We start from the raw sequence: 24,536 nt of genomic DNA, 5'->3' as shown, positions 1-24,536 counted from the left end.
ACATAATATGTTTTGTTCTGTACACATTTTTCGCTGTCAAAAATGAAAAAAAATATAAACAAGCAAAACAAAATTCTTTATTTGGAGTTTCTTCATATTCTCTGCTTGGGCATACATGTTATGGCATCATATGCCGAAAATACATATATTTATTTCTCTTCATCTTCTCTGTTGAGTATGTGGAGAACTGTTAAAAATGTTAACATTTCACATCGTGAATTCTGAGGTTAATTCCCTTCCAAAATCCTACAAAATGTTCGCTGTCGAACCTGCACTTCTCTATGTTTTATGTTCTATGCTTCAGCTTTGTCGAGCCAACAACAGTAACTCCTGGCAAAAACAAAATTGACGATGGCGATGACTCATTATCGCAGCGATCAGCTGAAAGAGCAAGTAAACAAGCGCAGCCGGCAGAAGCAGCAGAGAACAGCAAACGAGCAACAAAAAATGCGCTGACAGCAACCAGTATGCAGGTACCATCAAGCACCCGGACAGCGAAGGAAAACAAAATGCAAGGTGAGAATGTACCAAGCAAAAAAGGGCCGTCTGTTCAGACTGGTATTGATCAGCGGTCAATACCAAAAAATATCAATCAGGCACGCCAAATGGTAAAAAGCCAGAAATCTTAAATGGCAACAGATTTGTCATACTAAGCAATGGTTCAGACGACGATGCGAAGGGTACCACCACAGTCGTTAATGCCAAACCACCTCCAATATATTTGCTCGAGCTTAGCAGTAATACAAAATTAAGTGAAATTGTAGGTACTAACAATTTCCATACAGTGCCTTTGAAAAAAGGTAATATAGATGAAACAAAAATTCAGTCCTACACTGAAAAAAGTATCATGGAAATCGCTAAATCTTTGTCAAATAAAAACAAGAATTATTATTCATAACAACTGAAGAGCTCAAAAGACCTAGTTGTTGTCATAAAAGATATAGAGTCTTCGGTGGACTCTAAAGATGTGAAAGATGTACTGGAAGAAGGTGGTTTTGGCATTAAATCAGTAGTAAATATTTTTAAAAGGAACAAAGTCCCACAACCAATGTTCAAAATAGAACTGATGCCAAATTGTAACCAACTAAAGAAAAATTAAATACACCCGATTTACAATTTAAAATATCTGCTTCTATCGCAGACTCACAGTTGAGGAACCACATAAGAGAAATGGTCCAGTACAATGTAAAAACTGCCAAGACTATGGACACACGAAAGCATATTGCACTCTACGCAGTGTCTATGTGGTGTATGGTGATCTGCATCCTACTTCAAAATGTACTCTTAAAAAAGACGATTTAAATAAAAAAAAATGCAGCAATTGTGGAAATCCCACTGCTAATTACAGGGGTCACCCCCTGTGAAATCGAAGTTGTCACAGGACATTCAAGCACGTCGTAACCAAATGTTAACTATGTATTCCTCCTAATGGAAATATTGAAATCCCCGTCCATATTTCAAAACCAGTAAATCCTAAAGATAATGTTATGGGAGCTATGCAAACGTGGTGAAAGGCAATGCTGCACAAATGCAATTGCCCCACAACCAACCAAATGGAAGCGTTAAAACTATGATTTTCAACCTTACCCAAAGTATGACACAATTTATGGCTTCAATGCAAAATATGATTCAAGAGATAATCAAATCACAAAACCAAATGTTGTAAACTTTTTTAAGTAAAAAATTAGTGAACTGAACATTTGGTTATGGAATGTTAACCAACATAAAGTGGAACTTATTAGAACTTAAAGACTTTTTGGAACTCTAGGCCATAGATGTCTAGCAGGTGGAGATTATAATGCAAAACACACGTACTGGGGATCACGACTAATTAATCCGAAAGGTCGACACCTGTAGTGATCGTAACAAAATACCAGATTTAATTGACTTTGCTGTAATCAAAAATATAAATAAATCGCACATAACAGTTGATACATGCACTGACCTATCTTCCGATCACTCTCCTGTACTAATAAAGATACATATGTGAGCAACCTATATTCGTTGATCTAAAAGTAGGTCTAACATCTTACAAAACGAATTGGCTAAAATATAAAAAATACATAAGTAGCCACATTAATATTGAGCACAAAATAAATACAGGATGAGATATTGACGAAAGCATAAGAGAACTCAATGATATAATATAATATCTAACGCAGCTGTCTTAGCAACACCTAACAAAAGCTTTAAGCCGCCTGGTTTCAGAAAAATCTCTAATGGAGAAATTGAAAAGCTTGTAAATGAAAAAAGGCGTGCAAGACGAGAATGGCAGATAAATCGCTCCCTTTCCACTCAGCTTCAATTAAAATCAGTTGTACGTAAATTAAAAAGGCGCATAGACGTGAGGAAGTATTCAACACTGAAATGTATATAAAGAAGCTGTGTCCAAATTTAAGCAAGCAAAATTCCCTTTGGAAGCCCAAAAATTCATGAAGCCACCAACTGACTCCAACATGCCTATACGAGATATGTGTGGAAATTGGACTCGAAGTGTCGAGGAAAAGGCTAATTGTTTTGCAAATGACGTAGAAAAGGTATTGCAACCTTATTGCCCAATGAAAAAATTTGAGCTGTCCAGCTTACCCAACACAGCTAGTCGCTCGTAGTAGTCATTCGAGTCTTTTAAGACTTCACCTTCTGAAATTATTGGGATCATAAAAGAACTTAATTCAAAAAAGTCGCCGGGACATGATAATATTTCCAAAAAATGCTAATTGAGTTACCAATTATTGCTGTAGAGGTGCTCTCTTTGCTCTTCAATGCAATTCTTAGTTTCGGATACTATCCAATTTCATGGAAAAAGTCGAAGATTATCTGGATAGATAAGCCTGGAAAAGATTAACACAGCCGTCTTCATACAGACCAATCAGTCTTCTACCCTTTCTTTCTAAAGTATTTGAAAAAGTATTACTATCAAAGATGTCTCCTTTCCTCCACGAAAATAATACAATACCAACCCATAAATTCCAATTTCGTGCCAAACATGGCACAAAAGAATAAGTAAATAGAATTACTAACGAAAGAATGAAAGCATTTGAACACAGGGAGTACTGTTCAGCAATATTTCGAGATGTAGCTTAGGCGTTTGATAAAGTGTGGCACGAAGGTCTTTTATACAAGATTAAAAAAATTGTACCTTTAGAATTGTATACAACATTGGAGTCTTACTTATTTAAATAATAGACAATTTATGGTAAAAGTAGGTGATTTCATATCTGATGAACGACAGTTAAGGGCTGCTGTACAACAGGGCAGCGTTTTAGGCCCAACTCTATGCATAATATATACAACAGATCTGTCAACAACTAACAATGTATTAACTTCAACTTTTGCGGATGATACAGCTATAGTAGGCGTAACAATTGCCACATTTTAGCATCAAGAATACTAGCGGAACATTTAAGTTCTATCGAAGAATGGCTAGCGAACTGGCGTATAAATGTGAATAAACAGAAATGTAAGCATGTTACGTTTTCGCTAAGACCAAAAATGTGCTCGCTAGTAAAAATAAACAATATTTTAGTTCCCCAAGCAAACAAATTTAAATTGGCTTTGAAATAAAAACTTAAAACTTACCATAGACAATAAAGTGTTTTTATATAATGCGGTCATAAAGCGGGTTTGGATGTATGGCATTCATCTGTGGGGTACGGCCTGTGCAACTAATATTGATATAATACAAAGGTTCCAATCGAAAATGCTTCGAACAATTATGTGTTCACCATGGTACATGCGTAACGAAAATATCCAAAAAGACCCTTGTATTCCTATGGTAAAGAAAGAAGTAGAACATAGCAGAATTAAATATATATTGTATCCAAACTCCGAGATCACCCAAACCCTTTGGCTAATGCTTTGGTACATTCCTACGATCAAACACACCTTAAAAGAAGAGACATGCCTGCGTATTAAAGAGCAACGTATCACCAAAACAGCTCAATCACTTGCTTGAGCCTGTCTAATTTTAAAATAGATTTAAGATTTTAAAACTTATTGTTAGGCTTATAAAAAGCAGATTCAATAAATAATATAATATTGAAAAAAAAAAGTTTAGGTAATACCGTACAAAAAACGTTTATTCAAGTAAAAGTTAACACAACACTTGCTACATGAATAAGTATCGACTTACAACTTCCGGCAGGTGTGAACAAAATGCACCAGAAAGTGCATGGTCAGCGTCTGCCCTACCTGTTGTGCAGAATAGGATTCGTGGAAACGAATCACGCCACGGGTAATTATTTAGTTTAGAATTAAGTATAAATATTGTAATTTGGTTAAGCTAAATGTCAGTTTGATTACTCCAAAAAAGCTACGCGGAACCGCTGCCCCAGTGCAGCTCCGCTAAAAATTAAATTTTTTTAATAATAAAAGTTTTTTAATAACCAAAAGCTTAACTGGCGCATGAGCTAACAGTTATCGCAGTACCGCGATAAATAATTAAATAATAGAGAAAGAAAGGTCCCCTAGCAGCATAAAGCAAACGGGAAGCACTAGTTGCTAGCCAGCTCTATTCGTGAGTGGAAAGAACAGAAACAAACAAAAAATAAATTAAATCAAAAAGTATTAAAGAAGAAGATATAAATACAAATCAGCAAGATCAACAAAGTGAAAATACAGAAAAACAACTGAATATGAAAAATTAATGTAATATATACAATGAATTCTTGAAAATATAAGTGTCTAAACTAGTGAAAACTAGATAAACAAAAAAGTGGCTGTAAAGTGTAAAACTGCTATTGAAGCTTAAAATTGCAACAACTTCAAAATAAGTTACACAAACAAATGCAATAAGAACAAAGTGCTAAAAAGTTTTGTTCAAAAAAGTCAAATGCAAAATTTATATGTTAAATAAAGCAACAACTATTCTATGGTAAAAAAAGTTAATTAAAGTTAAAATAAAAACAAACACAACGTAACGTAACCAAGCGCATTGTGCAGTAGCGTTAAAAGGAAAAGCAGAATTAAGGAAACGACGCCGTATACAAACGGAACTCTTCTCCCCCCAACAATAAACACATATAGCTCTGCAAGTGGATGACGATTCTACGGTCCAACAGAGTCCCCAACAATCATGTTAGTGGAAGCAACCTATAGTAACTACTTAGATATTATATTAACAATATTAATATATTATTATACTAAGAATATTAAAAATATACAAATGGCGTACCCCAATAATTTAATCCGCCCTTTAATCCTTTCCCCAATTCGCCAACTAATACCCCTCAGACATCCCAAAATAGACAAATGAGCATGTACGACCTGTCCAGGCTCATAGCTAGTATAGATTCAGACATAGTAAAGACACAGGGACCGCAAGTGGTACATGCGGCATTACACCCAAATGCATAGAACATAGGAACAACTTATGCGAATTGGATAGAATACCTAACATCGTAAAATATCTAAGGGAATTCTCTGGCAATCCAGGAGAAATCAACTCGTGGAAAAAAACGTAGATCGGGTTTTAGCTATAAATGAACCTCAAAATAATAGGCAATGCCGATGCGGCATTGGAAGCATACAATACGCCACTTGATTGGCAATCAATTTCCAAATGCCTAATTATGCACTACGGTGACAAGTGCGACTTGTTAACATTAGAATATCAAATGACCACATTGGTCCGAGGAAATAGAACAGTTTCAGATTTCTATCAACCTTTTATTGATACTAAATAAATTTGGTTGTCTCTATATGGGCAACGAATCTCTTCGCATGCTGGCGGAAGCATGTAGAGACAATGCATTAGGGCGACGGAGTCTCTCTCCCACTACGAATCCCACACCCAACTTGCGCTCCTTTATATGGCCACTGTAGTAAATGCCACAAGGACCTACTCGTATCTATCCTTGTCCCGTCCATCACATTTCTTGGACGGCGGTGATGTCAGCCTTAATTTTCACGAAGACATCAACCAGCTGGGCAGCAGCACCTTCCCAATTAAGGGACCGGATTTCGTTTTCCATGGTCGTCATCAAAAGGGGGGTCTCTTACCCGAGACTGGTTGTTAATTTTCATTGGGGGTATTTTTTTACGTGGCGGGTCCCAAACCCAGCGCACAACCCTTTGTAGGGGATATTTCGCCTTCTCACTTTAGCTCGTCTTCAAACGTATGTTCTTAGGCTACCCAGAGGAAGTCGTGAGCTGCTTGAGTCATATGTGAAAGAATCATTTCTGACCACTGCCAAGTGAATGGCGGTCAGAGAACTTTCCTTACTTGTGAGAACTTCTACACATGACTCCATCCACCATTATATACATTGGCGAAAATTACAGGACTTTAAGTAACGGTTTTAAGCTTCACCTCAAACAGCTCCCCTCACAACGAGAGAACGCAATTAATGTAGATAAGGGAAACCTCTCAGAAAATCAAATGTACACTATGGAAAACATCGTAAATGAATACGCAAAGCTTTTCTCCGAACCGAAAAGCTAACCTATATAACAAAAGTTGTCGGGCAAATTCGGACAACATCCGATTCCCCTGTTTACACAAAATTCTATCCATATCCTGCAGCATTAAAACAGGAAGTGGAATCTCAGGTAAAAAAGCTTTTAAGCGATGGTATAATTAGACCATCTAGTTCACGGTACAACTCTACAGTGTGACCTTAAAGTGGTTTTCACCCGATTGCAATAAAAAAATCTGATATAGAAAAAACTGCTTTCTCTATCACTAATGGGAAGTACGAATTTACTCGACTACAAGTTGGCCATAAAAATGCGCCATCTATTTTCAGCACGCATTAGATGATATATTACGAGTACACATAGGGAAATGTTGCTACGTGAATATCGACGACATAATCGTTTTTAGCAAAACAGAAGAGGAACACATCGAGCATGTATATAAGGTGTTTGATACATTAGAAAACGCTAATATGAAAGTACACTTAGGAAAATGTAAAGTTTTCAAAAAAGAAGTAGAATTCTTAGGGTCTGTAATCACACCGGTTGGCATAAGAACCAACCCAAAAAAAAGTTGAAGCCATTTGAAACTTTCCACAACCACAAAATTTAAAACAATTTCGCAGCTTCCTCGGCATGTCAGGGTACTACCGGCATTTTATAAGAGATTACGCTAAACTTGAAAAACCCCTAACATCTCTTTTAAGAGGGGAAGACGGTCGTACGTCAAAGAATAAATATACTCACATAAAAATAAATTTGAATAGGGAAGCGATAGAAGCTTTCATGAAAATAAAAAATTCCCTCACCTCAGAGGATATCATCCTCACGTATCCGGATTACAGCAAAGAATTTGAGCTGACCACAGATGCGTCCAATAGCAGGTACCATGGACAGCGATGACGAAAAAGAAATTAGCGACGCACTTACACAATTGCATAAACGCGAAAGAACATATGCACAAAATATTAATAATTTATTATACCTTAGCAACCTTATTTCCGGACAAATAAACAACGTTACAGACCATATAAATAAAGAAACAGCGCAGAATAGGATTAAGACTTTGGAAGACGACATTCAATTCATTAAACACACCTATTAGGTTAACAACGATATATCGCTTTTACGCAATCAAGTGGACGACATTGAACAGATAATTGGTTCAGGCAAATTAGGCATAATACCAACATATATCTACATCTACAGAACTAAATCTCATTACCGATTTCGAAAGCTATAGCCACATAAAAACAGCAGTACTTTTCCAGGATAACACGATCATTATAACCGTCCTCATACCCCAATATTCCAACAGCATCCTATCCCAAATCAAAATCGAACCCCTCCCCCAATATAAACAATAAATCATTAGTTTTAGACAAATACGATGTATTAGTAGATGAAGATAACAATATGTACAATGTAGAAATTTACGATAATCTGGAGAAAAAATTAATTAAAGAGAAGGATCAATGTTTAACAAATATATTAAAATTTGATGAAGCAGCTTGTAAGCTCAGAATTTGTAATGAGCAATCTGTAAATTAAGTGCTACCAGGCGCACTAATATTTAAAAATTTTCAATCAAAAATTTTGCAAAATTCTAACAGACAAAATATTAAACAAAGAGGAACTTTTTTAATAAAATTTAAAAATTGTGAAATAAGTGTATTTAACAGGTCATATATTAATGTAAAAAGGGAGGTATATTAATCCTTTGTATACCGAATGTAATAACAAAAATTAAAGATAATACAAATTTTACTAACAAAGAATTAAGACTGGAAACCTTCTATGTGAAACAACTCCAACATGAAAATAATATTGAATTTTTGTTAAATAAAAGCGACAGTAACTCAGTAGTTAGCTTAATTTCTGATGTAATAATAATTGTCATAATTATATAGTAATCATATAATAGCATTTTTATATAAACATCGTCAGAAAGTATATTTGTCACCTGAATCTAGTGCAGAGGACGTTGTAAACGTGCGGAAAGGTCCTTTTTTACAAATAACAACGGCATACCCTACGAGCAACACCGATTGGGGACAATCGATTTAAGAGGGGAAGAGTTAACGCAACACTTGTTACATGAGCTTAACTTATCTATATATATAAAAATGAAATGGTGTATAGTTGTAACGCTAAAACTCGCAAACGGCTGAACCAAATGAAATACTTCCTTTGAAGGATTTGTTTGTTATTACCACGCGCAGGTCATGTCTTAAAATCAGAATAAAATATTAAGGGGGCGTGGCACCTCCCATACAAATTGAATTTTTCAAGTCGAATATCTTCAAAAGTGTTTAAGGTAGGAACATGAAAATTGGTACAGAGCTACAGGATAACAACACCACTCTCACCTATAAAACCGGGGGCTATCGAATAAGGGGTCGTGGTACCTCTCATACAAACTAAATTTTTTAAGCAGAATATCTGTGAAAGGGTTCAAGGTAGGGACCTGAACATTGGTATAGACCTATATGGTATCAAAAGCCTTCTTACACATAAAAGAAGGGATAATCGGAAAAGGGGGCGTGGCACCTCCCATACAAACTGAACTTTTCAAGGTGATTATCTTCAAAAGTATTTAAGGTAGGAACATGAAAATTGGTATAGAGCTATAGGAAACAACACCATTCTCACCCATAAAGCTTGGCGTTATCGAAAAGGGGGACGTGGTACCTCCCTTACAATCTTTAATTATTTTGGTTGTTAATCCACCATATATTTATCTCATTTTCCACCTAGCACGACATTTTGGTTGTTCTTGCTGCAGCGGTTATATGGTAATTTTGGTTGTGTTACGTGCTATTTTTGGTTTATGGAAATGGCAGTTTTATGAAACAAACACAAATTAAATTAAACGTCAATTTTGCTTTGCAATCGAACACGCAAAATTAAGAGGTCAATAAAAATGCGCCTTGCTTTACTGATACATTGATATATTTTGTTTTAAAAAGTGAAAGTGATTTAGCGTGTTGGCGAATACCGATTTATGTACATTGGAATTTATCATTCAATTGATCTGCTTCCTTAGTTTAATTCATTCATTTTTGGAGTTTTCAAAGGTAAGTTATTGGTCCGTAAAACCTTATATGAACTTTATGCAAATGAATGATCATCTCCAATTAGATATTTGTTAGGATGTCAAGAATCAGTACGTATGGTAACACTTCTCGGAGTTCCCAGGCCGCAAGGAGAACACGAAATAGCAGAGCACGTCAAAGGGAAAGTATTATTGAGAGGGTATCACCACGAAAAAGACTGCTGGAGAGTAGCACGCACCAGTTAGAAGATGTCAACCAAACATACAATCAGCAAGAACGATTGAGAAGAAGGGAAGTTCACAATCAGCAACAACGATCGAGAAGAAGGGAAGTTCGTGCTCGCCAAAGTGATGAAGTAAGATCACAACATGCGATTATTCGACGACAACAGCGGCAACATCTTTCTTTTGTGAACTTTGAACGGGCAGGTTTTCGATATGATCCAAACATTCAATATAGCGCATCTGTTCTAATAGGTCAGATGTCAGTAGTTTGTCAATATTGCAATGCAGTCAAATTTAAAAATGAACCGTTGCCAGAATTGCTTCCACCACCACAGCCATTGTTCCAGCTGCTTTACGGTGAATCTCCTCTCTCGAGCTATTTCTTAAAGCACACTAAAATGTACAACGATTGTTTTCAAATGACGTCGTTTGGCGGGGAAATTGTAAATGAACAAAACTACAATCCAACGTTTAAGGTATTTTTGCCAAACAATATTCGACAGAAACTACAGAGCTTTCCTCCAATTATACACGTTCATGGGCAAATGTTTCATCTCGCTGGATCGATGTTGCCGCATCCAGATCAAGAACACAAATATCTCCAAATTTACTTTCTGGGAGATTAACATGATGAAGTAAATCGGCGTTGTGCTATCTTCAATACAACGAAAAGAGAAATAATCGAACAATTGCAGCAAATGTTACACGAACACATTGGCCTCATTAAACTGTTTACGATTTCGTTGGAACGTATGCCAACAGATGATCATTGTATAATCATACAAGCGGACAAAAGACCAACAGGGACACATGAAAGACAATATAATGCACCTACAGTTAGCGAAATATCAGTTGTTGTTGTTGGAGAAAATTTGCAGTCGCGTGATATTGTTATCAAACGTAGAAATCTAAACGCACTAAAACGGATAAGTGAGACACATCTGTCTTACGACGCAATGCAATATCCGCTCATGTTCTGCCGTAGAGAAGACGGATATCACTTAGGATATAAGATGATAAATCCGGTGAATGGTTAGTAAAAAAAAATTTTGTTTGCTACTTCATATAGGTAATTTAAGCTTTTAGGTGTCGAGACAAATAAAAAAGTCAGTTCAATGAAGTTTTACGCATATCGAATGATGATTCGCTAAAACTATGACGACCATTTACTGGGATATGGACGGTTATTTCAACAGTATGCAGTTGACATGTATGTTAAAGTTGAGACAGAACGACTTAATTACATGCAATATAATCAGTCGAAGTTGCGATCTGAAGAGTATATTCACTTAAGAGATGCAATGAATGGTGATGCGGATATTACAGATATTGGTCGACTCTATATTTTGACATCGACATACATTGGCAGTCCTAGACACATGCATGAGTACTCCCAGGATGCGATGAGTTACGTGCGCAATTATTGACGGCCGGATTTGTTTGTTACATTTACTTGCAATCCAAAATGGCCAGACATTACGAATCTATTGCATCCCGGTCAATCACCAAGCGATCGCCACGATGCTACAGCACGCGCGTTTAAACAAAAACTCAGATGTTTGATGGACTTTATTACGAAACAACGTGTATATGGCACTGTTCGATGCTGGATGTACTCATTGGAGTGGCAGAAGAGAGGTTTGCCCCACGCACACATTCTTCTTTGGATGGTGGAGAAAATTACACCTGACCAAATTGATGGCATAATTTCCGCCGAAATTCCTGATGTTGAAATAGATCCAGAGTTGCACGAAGTGGTGATGGCCAATATAGTTCATGGGCCATGCGGAGAACACGATCCAACTTCGGTTTGTATGTCGGACAGTATATGCAAAAAACGCTGTCCCCGTGCTTTTATTTCGGAAACTCAAACTGGAAACGACGGATACCCTCTCTATCGGCGTCGCTCACCCGCTGACAATGGCAGAACATTCATCACTCAATTGAAAGGAAAGAATTTCGTGGTTGATAACACATGGATCGTTCCATATTCGCCTATTTTGTCTAAGGCATTCAAAACACATATAAATGTTGAGTATTGCAGTTCAATAAAATCAATTAAGTATGTTTGCAAATATGTCACCAAAGGAAGCGATATGGCGGTTGTTGGCGTTGAACGAGATGAAATTAGCAAATTTCAAATGGGCAGATATGTGAACTGCAATGAAGCAATCTGGAGAATATTTTCGTTTGCAATTCATGAACGCCATCCTACTGTTGTGCATCTGTCAGCTTATTTGGAGAATGGCCAGCGAGTTTATTTCAACGCAGAGAACATAGTACAGCGAACGGAAATACCGCCAGCAACCACTTTAACAAGTTTCTTTGCAACTTGCGCCAGTGATCCGTTCGCGAGAACATTGCTTTACTCGGAGATGCCTCGGTATTATACATGGAATGCATTGTCTTTCCCCCGGCGCATAACATAACTCGCGAACCACTTGTCCGATTTTGATGAAAAAATTTAGAAAAATTAAAATTTAAAATTTAGAAAAAAAAATTAAACAAAAACAAATAAAAACGTTTTTGCCAAAATATTACAACTAAGCGAAAAAACATCAAGATAAGGAAAAAATTTAAAAGGTCATAAAAAAAAACTGACACATACGAACGCCAAACCCTTTGAGGGTTTTTACTATACTGACCTAGTACCATCACCCTGACTTGGAATTCCTCACCCCCCAGACAATAATCCCAAAAATGTGTTATTGGTGTGATTTGCAAGAGTGCTGCCACCAATGTTATAATTACTGAGAAAAACACAATTGTCCCCGCCATCTGTGAAAATAAAATTATTATTTTGTAACCGTTTGGTATTGCCCCGCTGATATCGGACTGGAGGGTCTTCGACGATAACTCCTCTTCGGGTCACAGGTATATCGAGTTTAGTCTAGCCGGAGAAGGTCCGCCTAGGAAATATTTTAGGAACCCTCAGAACACGGACTGGGAGGGTTACCGCAGGAGGCTTCGGCAAACTCTCCCACGCGCACCGGGGGTGGACTCGTTGGCCACTACCGATGCGGTGGAGGAGTGGGTTGAAGTCTTCAGCTCGGCGTGCAAGGCTGCGCTGGAGAGGTCTTGTCCACTGAGATCGCCGAAGGGCAAAGAGAAACCTCTATGGTGGACTACGAAGCTCTCAGATATCAGGGCGTCTTGTCGACGGCTTTTCAACAAGGCCCGCAGAAGCGGGATATCTGAGAACTGGGCTTTGTATAAAGCAGGACTTTCAATATATAAGTCCGAGTTAAGGAAGACCAAGAGGACCTCGTGGAAGTGCTTCTGTGAAAAGGTGGAAGGCTGTCACGAGTCCTCGAGATTCAGGCGTATTCTCGCAAAAACCCCAGTGTCCCTGGGGTATCTCAAGGACGCAAATGGGAAGTGGGCCCTCAGTAGCGAAGAAACACTTCAAATGCTTCTCGACGCTCACTTCCCGAGCAACATGTCCTCTGTGAGGGGATCTCTCGGGGTGCCGCATGACGATTGCGCGGCCTTTGTCGGCATCCTGGATGAGCGGCACTTGACGTGGGGGATTAACTCGTTCAAACCATTCAAGTCCTCGGGACCAGACGGCATCATACCAGCGCAGCTGCAACAGACTTTTAAGGTGTCATGCAGCTGGTTGGCACCTATCTATGCGAACTGCATCAGATTAGGTTACATCCCGGGGGCCTGGAGACGAGTCAAGGTCACGTTCATCCCGAAGGCTGGCAGGGGCTCCCATGTCACGGCCAAGGATTTCAGGCCAATCAGCCTCTCCTCCTTCCTGTTAAAGACTCTGGAGAGACTGATGGACTGGCATGTAAGGAAGAGCATTCCGAAAGACTATTTGTCAAAGGCACAACATGCCTATGGCAAAGGCAAGTCAGTGGACACTGCCTTGCATACTATCGTGTCATGGCTCGAAGAAGCCATTGAAGCCAAGGACTTCGCTGTTGGGACCTTCCTTGATATCGAGGGAGCTTTCAACAATGTCCTGCCGGTGGCAGTAGTAACTGCTCTTGACGGTCTTGGGGTTGAATCGAACCTCAAGTGCCTCATTCTCAGTCTTCTGTGCGACAGAGTGATCGAAACAGAATGGGGCAGCGCGCGCGCGAGGCGTAGTGTGAGTAGGGGAACACCACAAGGTGGGGTTCTCTCTCCTCTTCTATGGATCCTAGTCGTTGGCGAGTTGCTCAAAAAACTAGAGGATCACGGCTGTCGGGTGATTGCCTACGCAGACGATGTAGCACCTATGGTCAAAGGAAAGTTCCTTAGCACCGTGTACGAGTTGACGCAGGGATATCTCAGCGTTGTAACAAAGTGGGCGGTCGAAAGTGGACTCGCCATTAATCCAAACAAAACAGAAATGGTTTTATTCAGCCGAAAATATAAAATCCCGGCGGCACCGTTGCCACAACGGGAGGTATTCGCCTGCAAACGGCGAATACAGTGAAATATTTAGGGCTCATACTGGATAAGAAGCTTTCATGGAAGCCGAATATCGAGGAGAGAGCAAAAAAGGCAGCTATTGCTTTATACTGCTGCAGAGGAGCTATTGGCAAAAGATGGGGTCTCTCACCGAAAGTGGTCCTCTGGCTCTATGACACCATAGTAAAGCCCATCTTGTTCTATGGTGTCTTCATGTGGTGGAGGGCTTTAGGGAAGACCACACTGGCAAAGAAACTCGAAAGCGTTCAACGGGCTGCACTAATTAGCATATGTGGTGCATTAAGATCTACGCCGGTACGCCGGTAGACATTGCCGGCAGATGCATAGCCGCGAAGGTGGCTATCAGACTCAGAGAATCTGGTTTCTTAAAGGAACGTGCATCTGGTCATTTGGATATCCTTACAAACTTTGACTGCATCCCGGATCATCTGGATCATGGAGTCGCCATACCGAACTCTGGCGGCTCCTTCTCTGCCCATATACCGACGAGGGAGATGTGGGTGGGAAGAAGCCGTTGGAGGAGGGGGGCAGCAAGCTTCTTCACGGATGGGTCAAAGCATGGGGGGAAGGTTGGTGGGAGGGTGCACTGTCGGGAGCTCTCCATCAACTCCTGTTTCAGACTTCCCGACTACTGTAGTGTATTCCAGGCTGAGGTCGCAGCCATCAAGGTAGCAGCTGATTTGCTGCTACGAAGTGCATCCACCTTCAGAGAAGTGACTATTCACTCAGATAGTAGAGCGGCTATATTGGCCTTGAACTCATTCGTAGTGCGTTCAGGGTTGGTCGAAGAATGTCTAACGTCGTTAGCTCTAGCAGCTTGAGTTTTTGTGATTAGACTGGTGTGGGTACCAGGCCATAGCGGAATTGCAGGCAATTGCAAAGCTGATGAGTTAGCAAGGAAAAGTACCCTAGAGTCATTATCGGTAGAATGGGAACGGATCGGTGCTTCTGTTTCTTCTTGTGGTCTACTACTAGATAGCTGGGCCACGCGGATGCTCGTCCAACGCTGGGCCAGCACCGGCACCTGTGAGGTTGCTAAAGCCTTCTGGCCCAGAATAGATCGTCGGAGATCCAATGATCTCTTAGCCCTCAGTAAGGCTAACCTCTCATTTTTAGTGGGTCTTTTAACAGGCCACTGTCCTATTGGCCTACATGCGGTAAGAATGGGAATCTTACCGGATGCCGACTGCAGAAGCTGTTTAGAAGAAGATGCGGTGGAAACAAGCCAGCACTTCCTGCTTGACTGTCCCGCTTTTGGGAGGTCAAGACTCAGACACTTGGGGACGTATACCTTTGGACACCCCACAGAACTGGCGGGTGTTGAATTTAAGCGTCTGTGTAACTATGTATTGGCTACAAAGCGTTTCGCCAATCTTTAAGTTCGAACACGGGAGTTCCTTTTCATTGGCATCACAAAGGATTAACTGTTAGTCTACGTGGGATCTTTGATCAGCCATTTTACCTAACCTAACCTAACCGTTTGGTTTTGACTAAGTGCCTATAGATATACATATGAGTTTTTAGATGTTGTATTATGTTTAATCCAAACAAATACTCCCCTGAATTACTCCCACAAATAACATAAAGTAATAGAGGAGTAATGCAAAGGAATATCAACCACCTCAACTTCACGCAACAAACAAAGAAAACACCTTTCCCACGCCATTTAACTATTAATGCCAACACACACACCCATCTATTTATATACATACACAATCAAATATTAAACCCGAAATTTATAACGATTATACTAAACGAAGTATATTCAATCGGCCCCTTACGTCGACATATCCCGAAATTATTGGTCCTATCGAGCCGCGATAATTAAAAGAAAAAATCTTCGTGGGAATTTCACCAACAACATCAACGTTGGAATTCCAGAATCCAACCCAAAAGTACACCCAACAAACAAAAAGCGTGTAAGCTAAATCAACAAATACCCAGGCGAGTAACTAAAACCAAAAACAAAACGAAATTAACAAAACTGTAAGTGCGACCCACATTTTTTCTATATAATAATATAAAATGCAAATCATATTTGTTAAAAAAATTGTGTCCTTAAGCACACTTAAGCATAATTTATTTGTTTTATTGGGTTGACAAAAATTTGATTTGCACTATATAATTATATTTACATACATACCCGCATATACTTACCAAAGAGAAGAAGTGCAATAAAAATTTTTTTTATATTTTTTTTTTATTTAATTTATTTTATTCGGATTAGATACCCATTCAAAAAATTTTATCGGTGTTGTTATTTGTTTATCAACTGCAAGTTGGACACTGGCTCTCGCTGCGTGTCGTTTGATAATGCCACCAATTCCATCACACGGACCTTTGCCATGGGCAGTCGCAGAAAAATGTCATTCAGCAAGAATATCAAAATCATCTTCATGATAATATAAATTCACAAAATTTTTAAAGTTTTTGAACTGTAGAGGAGCCCCATCAGAAAAATAATAAATCTTGTTACATCTTGTTGTATAATCAGTTATTAATTTGATGAAAACATGAAGAGCAACGGCATCGTGATTATTACAGTCTGAAATAATTTCTAAACTTTTGTGTTCAAGTTCATCATTTACTTTGTAATAAATAACCACCGGAAAAACTGTTGCTTGGTTATTATTCCAGCGAAAACCAGATGCTGCATTTTGTACTAAAAACGCATAATTCTCTGCAAAATCACATATAATGACAAATTCATTTAGTTTCAGTGTTTCTTTCAATTTTTTTCAAAAATTTGTCTTGTTCTTTAGCAATAAATGAGTGAGGTAAAAGAACTTTTAGTTCACTACAAAAGTTTTCAACAAATTCTTCTGTAGGTTTGATAAAAGTTTCCAAACTACTTCTCGGTTTTGATATCTAATATTTATACGTAATATTCTCGATTTCCTGATTCTCAAAACATGTTAGTAGAATGTTACTCAACTCTTCTACCCCTGGACAGTTGTTACATCCACCCAAATATCATTGGACCGATGGAGTCTCACAAATTATCATGTCCAAACAATCAATATAGTGTTTCATGGGCTTTTCCGTAAATGGCGAGCTTCCAAAAAAAATTACGATTTTACTTAAAAAAACCGATTATTTTATATAATTGATCGTGTTAAATTTTTTTCGTGTATTTTTTCGAAAAGTTCATTCAAAAACAAAAATTAAAAAAAAAGGTCCCCAAAAGTCAATTTCTACAAAAGTTATGGCTATTTGAAAATAAAAAAGTCATTTTTTAGCAAAAAATAGCACAATTCATAACTTTTTTGAAGTTGGACAAAAAATTTTGAAAAAATTCTCAAAAATGTTTTTCAAAGGGCCAAATCTAAAGGGATCGGGTTCAAAAGTGGTCGACTTGGTATGGAATACCCCATATATATTGCCGTAAGCTATTGCATTCTTCTCGTTAAACTGAAATTATATTATAAATAAATATACACCCGCAATTAATTATCTACATACGAATAGCGCACCCATTCGCTTATATTTGTTCGTAACAAAAATTGTTAGCGGACAGCACGTCAAAAGACAAATACCCAGTAGGAAATTAAAAAGGTTATCTAGTAGGAAAAAGTGCAAACCCCTACAAAAATTGTATTTATTGATTTTTTTTCTACGACTCATCGGAAATTTAATAATTTAATATAAATAATTTATTACACAACTTGGCCCACCTATCGGGATATGTTTACAGCCCTGTATACCCGTAACCGAAAGATTAGTAATGTTGAAAGACTCTTTCACCTTACTCAGAAGACCCGAGGAGAAGCAAGAAAGGAGAAGACAAATGAAGATTTCATACTTGCCTGGAAAAATTTAGTCGACCTTACGAAAATAAGAGATTTCAGGTAAACACCAAGTTAAAGACCCTTTTTAACCTACCCCAAGTAACTCAAGAAGCAGGTTGTGCTATAAAAAGTTTACAACGTTCGGTTAATAACGTTTTAACCAATTTAAACAATCTTGAGATTGACACACAAAGCTGGGATCTGATATTGATATATCTATGTAGCTCAAAACTACCTAAGCAAACTCTCGAAACTTTTGAATATACCCTAGCAGATAATTCAGATATACCGACGTGGTCAAATTTCGACAGTTTTTTAACCCACAAACACAAAACTCTCGAATCTGTAGGAAATTTCAAAGCTTCAGTAGCAAAATTACCCCCATTCCACACCGGTACAGTTAAAAGAACAGATGAAAAGAAATATAACACTTTTCATGCAAACGTGGCTGAAACGCCAATTACCAGATCCTCTAATCCTCGAAGGAATAGTAATTTCAACTTTACTCAACATAATATAAATACAGAAAGCTGTAAGCTCTGCAAAAAGCAGCACCCTATTCGAGAATGTCCCAAATTTCTCGCAATGAATGTTGATACACGTATCTCCACAATCAAAAACTATGGTTATTGCTATAACTGCTTGGCCATTTCACATAGCTACAAGAACTGTGTGTAAATTCTCACGTGGTAAGTGTCACAAAAAACACAATACTCTGATACACAGAGAATCCAGCTTTCGACCTGAATCAACTCCGGAAATACCAAACGTCAGTGGTTCGAACTCTGAAAACGCTTCAAGTACCGTATTACCCACCCAAAGCACAAATACAAACCGGCAAGCCTACACAACAACTATACAGTCCACTAAATCATCAACCCAAGACTCAACCAACCCAAGTAGGAAGCAGATTACTCGGTACTGCAATGGTTCAAGTAGAACATAATGGCCAGCGATATTCCGCGAGAGCTCTTATTGATTCAGGATCGGAAGCCACATTTATATCTCGAAGACTTCAAAGGAGTTTGGATATACCCACCCACTCTGTATCAGCCCAAGTGACCGGACTAAACAATGCAGTTTCAGCAACACCAACGAGTATTTGTGAAATCACGCTTTGCTCACCCTTAAACACAAATTAGAAGCTGTCAGCACAGGCATTTATACTAAATAGCCTAACTGATAATTTGCTCTCATGCCCCATAGATCCAAAATAGTGTCTTAAAAATCTTGGATTCACTTTAGCCGACTCCCAATTTCACAAACCCAGATCCGTGGATATACTAATCGGTAGTGATATCGGTAGAAATATACTATGTTCACTCTTACCTCAAGAAACAGAATTCGGATGGATATTGTCCACAACCCAACCCTCCCAAAATTCCCCCATAGTCTCATTTCACAATAAAGTGAACCCTGAAAATCTACTCACACGTTTTCGGGAGGTGGAGGAAATCCCAAAGGAATGCGTAGTTTCCAAATCGGACCAAATTTGTGAGGAAATTTTCCAAAAAACTACCCGTCGTAATTCAGATGTGAAAGCAGAATATGACAAAGCAATTATGGAATATTTGGGACTCGGACAAATGAAGAAAGTAGAATATGACCCTTCTGGTAAAGTGACCCAATATTATTTACCACACCACGCAGTCATTAAACCCGACCGTATAACCACGAAATTGCGTGTGGTATTTAATGCATCTTGCCCCACGTCAAATCACAAAAGCTTGAATGACGTTTTACATATCGGGCATACTTTACAGAAAGACCTTGTAATTCTGATCACAAATTGGTGATTCTTCCAATTCGTTTTTACTGCGGATATTCAAAAAATGTACCGGCAAATACTCGTAGATCCTAATCATGCTCGGTTCCAAAGGATACTATTTAGAAAGTCCCCAGAAGACGCAATAGAAGACTTCGAATTGCAAACAGTCACGTTCGGCATAAATTGTGCACCGTATCGAGCGATCCGCACTCTCATGAAATTAGCCGATGATGTAGAAGAAACCCACCTATTAGCAGCCAAAATACTTCGTCAGGAAATGTATGTCGACGTTGTCTTAGCTGGAACTCATGACCTAACCACGGCAAAGTCAGCGCGATATGAACTCATTTCTGCTCTGAAGTCCCCAGGATTCGCTCTGCGAAAATGGACATCCAATGACCCACATATTTTTAAAGGGCTTCCACAGGATCAGCTTTTAGAAACGGAATCACTCAACTTTTCGGGATCCGAGAACACAAAAACCCTGGGCATTCGACGGAACTCCAAAAAGGATTTTTTTCCTCGTTAACCCAATGGAGAAAAAACCAGCACACACAGCAAACGTGAAGTTTTATCTTCTTCTTTTTTTTTAATTGGCGTAGACACCGCTTACGCGATTATAGCCGAGTTAACAACCGCGCGCCAGTCGTTTCTTCTTTTCGCTACGTGGCGCCAATTGGATATTCCAAGCGAGGCCAGGTCCTTCTTCACTTGGTGCTTCCACCGGAGTGGAGGTCTTCCTCTTCCTCTGCTTCCCGCGGCGGGTACTGCGTCGAATACTTTCAGAGCTGGAGTGTTTTCATCCATCCGGATAACATGACCTAGCCAGCGTAGCCGCTGTCTTTTAATTCGCTGAACTATGTCGATGTCGTCGTATATCTCGTACAGCTCATCGTTCCATCGGATGCGGTATTCACCGTGGTCAACGCGCAAAGGACCATAAATCTTTCGCAGAACTTTTCTCTCGAAAACTCGCAACGTCGACTCATCGGTTGTTGTCATCGTCCAAGCCTCTGCACCATATAGCAGGACGGGAATTATGAGCGACTTATAGAGTTTGGTTTTTGTTCGTCGAGAGAGGACTTTACTTTTCAATTGCCTACTCAGTCCGAAGTAGCACCTGTTGACAAAAGTAATCCTGCGTTGGATTTCCAGGCTGACATTGTTGGTGGTGTTAATGCTGGTTCCTAAATAGACGAAATTATCTACAACTTCAAAGTTATGACTGTCAAAAGTGACGTGAGAGCCAAGTCGCGAGTGCGACGACTGTTTGTTTGATGACAGGAGATATTTCGTCTTGCCCTCGTTCACTGCCAGACCCATTTGCGTTGCTTCCTTGTTCAGTCTGGAGAAAGCAGAACTAACGGCGCGGATGTTGAGGCCGATGATATCAATATCATATAAAAGATTGTACCTGCTCGATTAAGTTCTGCAGCTCGAATAATTTTCTCCAGCAGCAGATTGAAGAAGTCCCACGATAGGGAGTCGCCTTGTCTGAAACCTCGTTTGGTATCGAACGGCTCGGAGAGGTCCTTCCCGATCCTGACGGAGCTTTTCGTGTTGCTCAACATCAGTTTACACAGCCGTATTAGTTTTGCGGGGATACCAAATTCAGACATCACGGCATAAAGGCAGCTCCTTTTCGTGCTGTCGAAAGAAGCTTTGAAATCGACGAATAGGTGGTGCGTGTCGATTCTCCTTTCACGGGTCTTTTCCAAGATTTGGCGTATGGTGAATATCTGGTCGGTTGTTGATTTACCAGGTCTGAAGCCACACTGATAAGGTCCAATCAGTTTGTTGACAGTGGGCTTTAATCTTTCACACAATACGCTCGATAGAACCTTGTACGCGATGTTGAGGAGGCTAATCCCACGGTAGTTGGCGCAGATTGTGGAGTCTCTTTTTTTATGGATTGGGCATAGCACACTTAAATTCCAATCGTTGGGCATGCTCTCATCCGACCATATTTTGCAAAGAAGCTGATGCATGCTCCTTATCAGTTCTTCGCCGCCGTGTTTGAATAGCTCGGCCGGCAATCCGTCGGCCCCTGCCGCTTTGTTGTTCTTCAGGCGGGCAACTGCTATTCGAACTTCTTCATGGCCGGGCAATGGAACGTCTGCTCCATCGTCATCGATTGGGGAATCGGGTTCGTCTTCTCCTGTTGCTATGTGTTCACTGCCATTCAGCAGGCTGGAGAAGTGTTCCCTCCATAATCTAAGTATGCTCTGGGCATCGGTGGCTAGATAACCATACCTTCTGTAAGCCGCCGCATTTTTTCGTAGAATTTTCGAGCATTACCCCTGTTGGCCAGCTTATCAAGCTGTTCGTACTCACGCTTTTCGGCCTCTTTCTTCTTCTGTCTGCAAATGCGTCTCGCTTCCCTCTTCAACTCTCGGTATCTATCCCATCCCGCACGTGTTGTGGTCGATCGTAACATTGCGAGGTAGGCAGCCTGTTTTCTCTCCGCTGCGACACGGCACTCCTCGTCGTACCAGCTGTTCTTTTGCACTTTCCGAAAACCAATGGTTTCAGTTGCAGCTGTACGTAAGGAGTTTGAAATGCCGTCCCACAGTTCCCTTATACCGAGTTGTTTACGAGTGCCCTCAGAGAGCAGGAGTGCAAGCCGAGTAGAAAAGTGTTCGGCTGTCTGTTGTGATTGCAGCTTCTCGACGTCGAACCTTCCTTGTGTTTGTTGGCATGCGTTTTTTGCTGCACAGAGGCGGGTGCGAATCTTGGCTGCAACAAGATAGTGGTCCGAGTCGATATTAGGACCTCGGAGCGCACGCACATCTAAAACACTGGGGACGTGTCTTCCGTCTATCACAACATGATCGATCTGGTTGGTGGTTTTTCGATCCGGAGACAGCCAGGTAGCTTGATGTATCTTCTTATGCTGGAATCTAGTACTACAGATAACCATATTTCGGGCCCCGGCGAAGTCGATCAGCCTTAACCCATTTGGGGATGTTTCCTCGTGGAGGCTGAATTTGCCGACCGTAGTGCCAAAGATACCTTCTTTGTCCACCCTGGCGTTGAAGTCGCCAAGCACGATTTTGACATCGTGGCGGGGGCATCTCTCATAAGTGCGCTCCAAGCACTCATAAAAAGCATCTTTGGTCACATCGTCCTTCTCTTCCGTCGGGGCGTGGGCGCAAATCAGCGATATGTTGAAGAACCTCGCTTTGATGCGGATTGTGGCTAGACGTTCATTCTCCGGAGTGAATGATAGTACTCGGCGACGGAGTCTCTCTCCCACCACGAATCCAACAGCAAACTTGCGCTCCTTTATATGGCCACTGTAGTAAATGTCACAAGGACCTACTCGTCTCTGTCCTTGTCCCGTCCATCGCATTTCTTGGACGGCGGTGATGCCAGCCTTTATCTTTACGAGGACATATACCAGCTGGGCAGCGGCACCTTCCCAATTAAGGGACCGGACATTCCAGGTGCATGCCCTCAAATCATAGTCCTTATTTCGTTTGCCATGGTCGTCATCAAAAGGGGGGTCTCTCATCCGAGGCTGTTTTTGCTTTTTCATTGGGGGTGTTTTTTTACGTGGCGGATCCCAAACCCAGCGCACAACCCTAAGTAGGGGATATTTCGCCTTCTCACTTTAGCTCGCCTTCAAACGGATGATGTTCTTAGGCTACCCAGAGGATACTTGGTCAAAGACCGGAAGTCGTGAGCTGCTTGAGTCATATGAAAAAGAATCGTTTCTGGCCACTCCCAAGTGAATGGCGATCAGAGAACTTTCCTCACTTGCGTGAATTTCTACACATGACTCCATCCTCCAAAAATAATAATGCAACAAATATGGCTAGATAAAACTGACTGGGATGAAAGCCTGAAGCCCTTCACCCTTCATCGATGGAACAGTTTCGTAAAGGATTATGAAAACATAAATAAAATTGAAATACCCAGATGGACCCATTTTAACCCAATATCCACCACCGAATTCCACGGTTTCTCTGATGCTTCAGAAAAAGCATATGCCGCGACACTTTACATAAGGGTTTTAGTTGGACATAAAATATGGACAACTCACTTAGTGTCAAAAACAAGAGTTGCTCCCATTAAAACCGTATCCCTACCCAGATTGGAACTCTGCGGAGCGGTTCTACTGGCTAAACTTGTTAGCTGTACCCTATCCCAACTACACCTAACCCAATATAAAAATTATTTTTGGACTGACTCAACCATTGTTCTCGCTTGGTTAAACAAACCACCGTGTTCATGGACCACTTTCTTTTCTCATCGAGTCGCTGCAATCACCAAGAAAGTGTTAGGCGATAATTGGAACCATGTGGTAAGCCAAGAGAATCCCGCAGACTTGGCAAGCCGAGGATGTACACCCACAGATCTATAGAATTGCAACCTCTGGTGGCATGGACCCCAATGGCATGAAAAGGAGCATTTTCCGGCAACGGAGAAAACATACAACACTACCGTGGAATTCAAACCCGTTAAAACGTTTGCGATAACCACCCAAGAGGATATACTCGAAAGGTTTTCCTCATTCCCCAGAGCTATTTGCGTTATCGCTTACCTTTTCAGGTTTTGCGCAAATGCCTCACCAAGGAGACGAGAAACTGATTACTCAAACCACGAAATAACCCCGGAAGAGTTCAAAACAACCCGAATGAAGTTAATTATTCACACCCAAAAAAGGCATTTCCGAGAAGAATATGACGCCTTGACCCGTAAAACCCAAATACCCAAGAAAAGTTCATCATGACTTTAAATCAGTTCATTGACCCTAAAGGAGTTACGCGAAGTGACGGAAGATTAACCAATTCCGCAGCAATATCATATAATGAGCGTCACCCTATCTTATTACTCTATAATAAATGTATATGAA

The 24,536-nt window shown here is 40.1% G+C and overlaps 1 protein-coding gene across 2 annotated transcripts in view; it reads left to right on the top strand.

Annotated features, from left to right (window-relative positions):
• The window catches only part of LOC125779273 (uncharacterized), an 854,525-nt gene that overhangs the window by 335,726 nt on the left and 494,263 nt on the right, over positions 1–24,536 (top strand). The window contains exon 2 of one of the 2 annotated variants that reach the window (XM_049460378.1): positions 20,413–21,461. The exons of the other annotated variant lie outside the window; for it this stretch is intronic. The gene's annotated coding sequence lies outside the window, so the exon portion shown is untranslated. The remainder of the gene's footprint in view (positions 1–20,412; positions 21,462–24,536) is intronic. 2 annotated transcript variants of the gene reach the window in all.

This window comes from Bactrocera dorsalis, chromosome 6 (genome assembly GCF_023373825.1).
Source record: "Bactrocera dorsalis isolate Fly_Bdor chromosome 6, ASM2337382v1, whole genome shotgun sequence".
Taxonomy (NCBI): domain Eukaryota; kingdom Metazoa; phylum Arthropoda; class Insecta; order Diptera; family Tephritidae; genus Bactrocera; species Bactrocera dorsalis.
The sequence above is the reverse complement of the archived record's forward strand: the minus strand, read 5'-3'. Positions and strand labels throughout refer to the sequence as shown.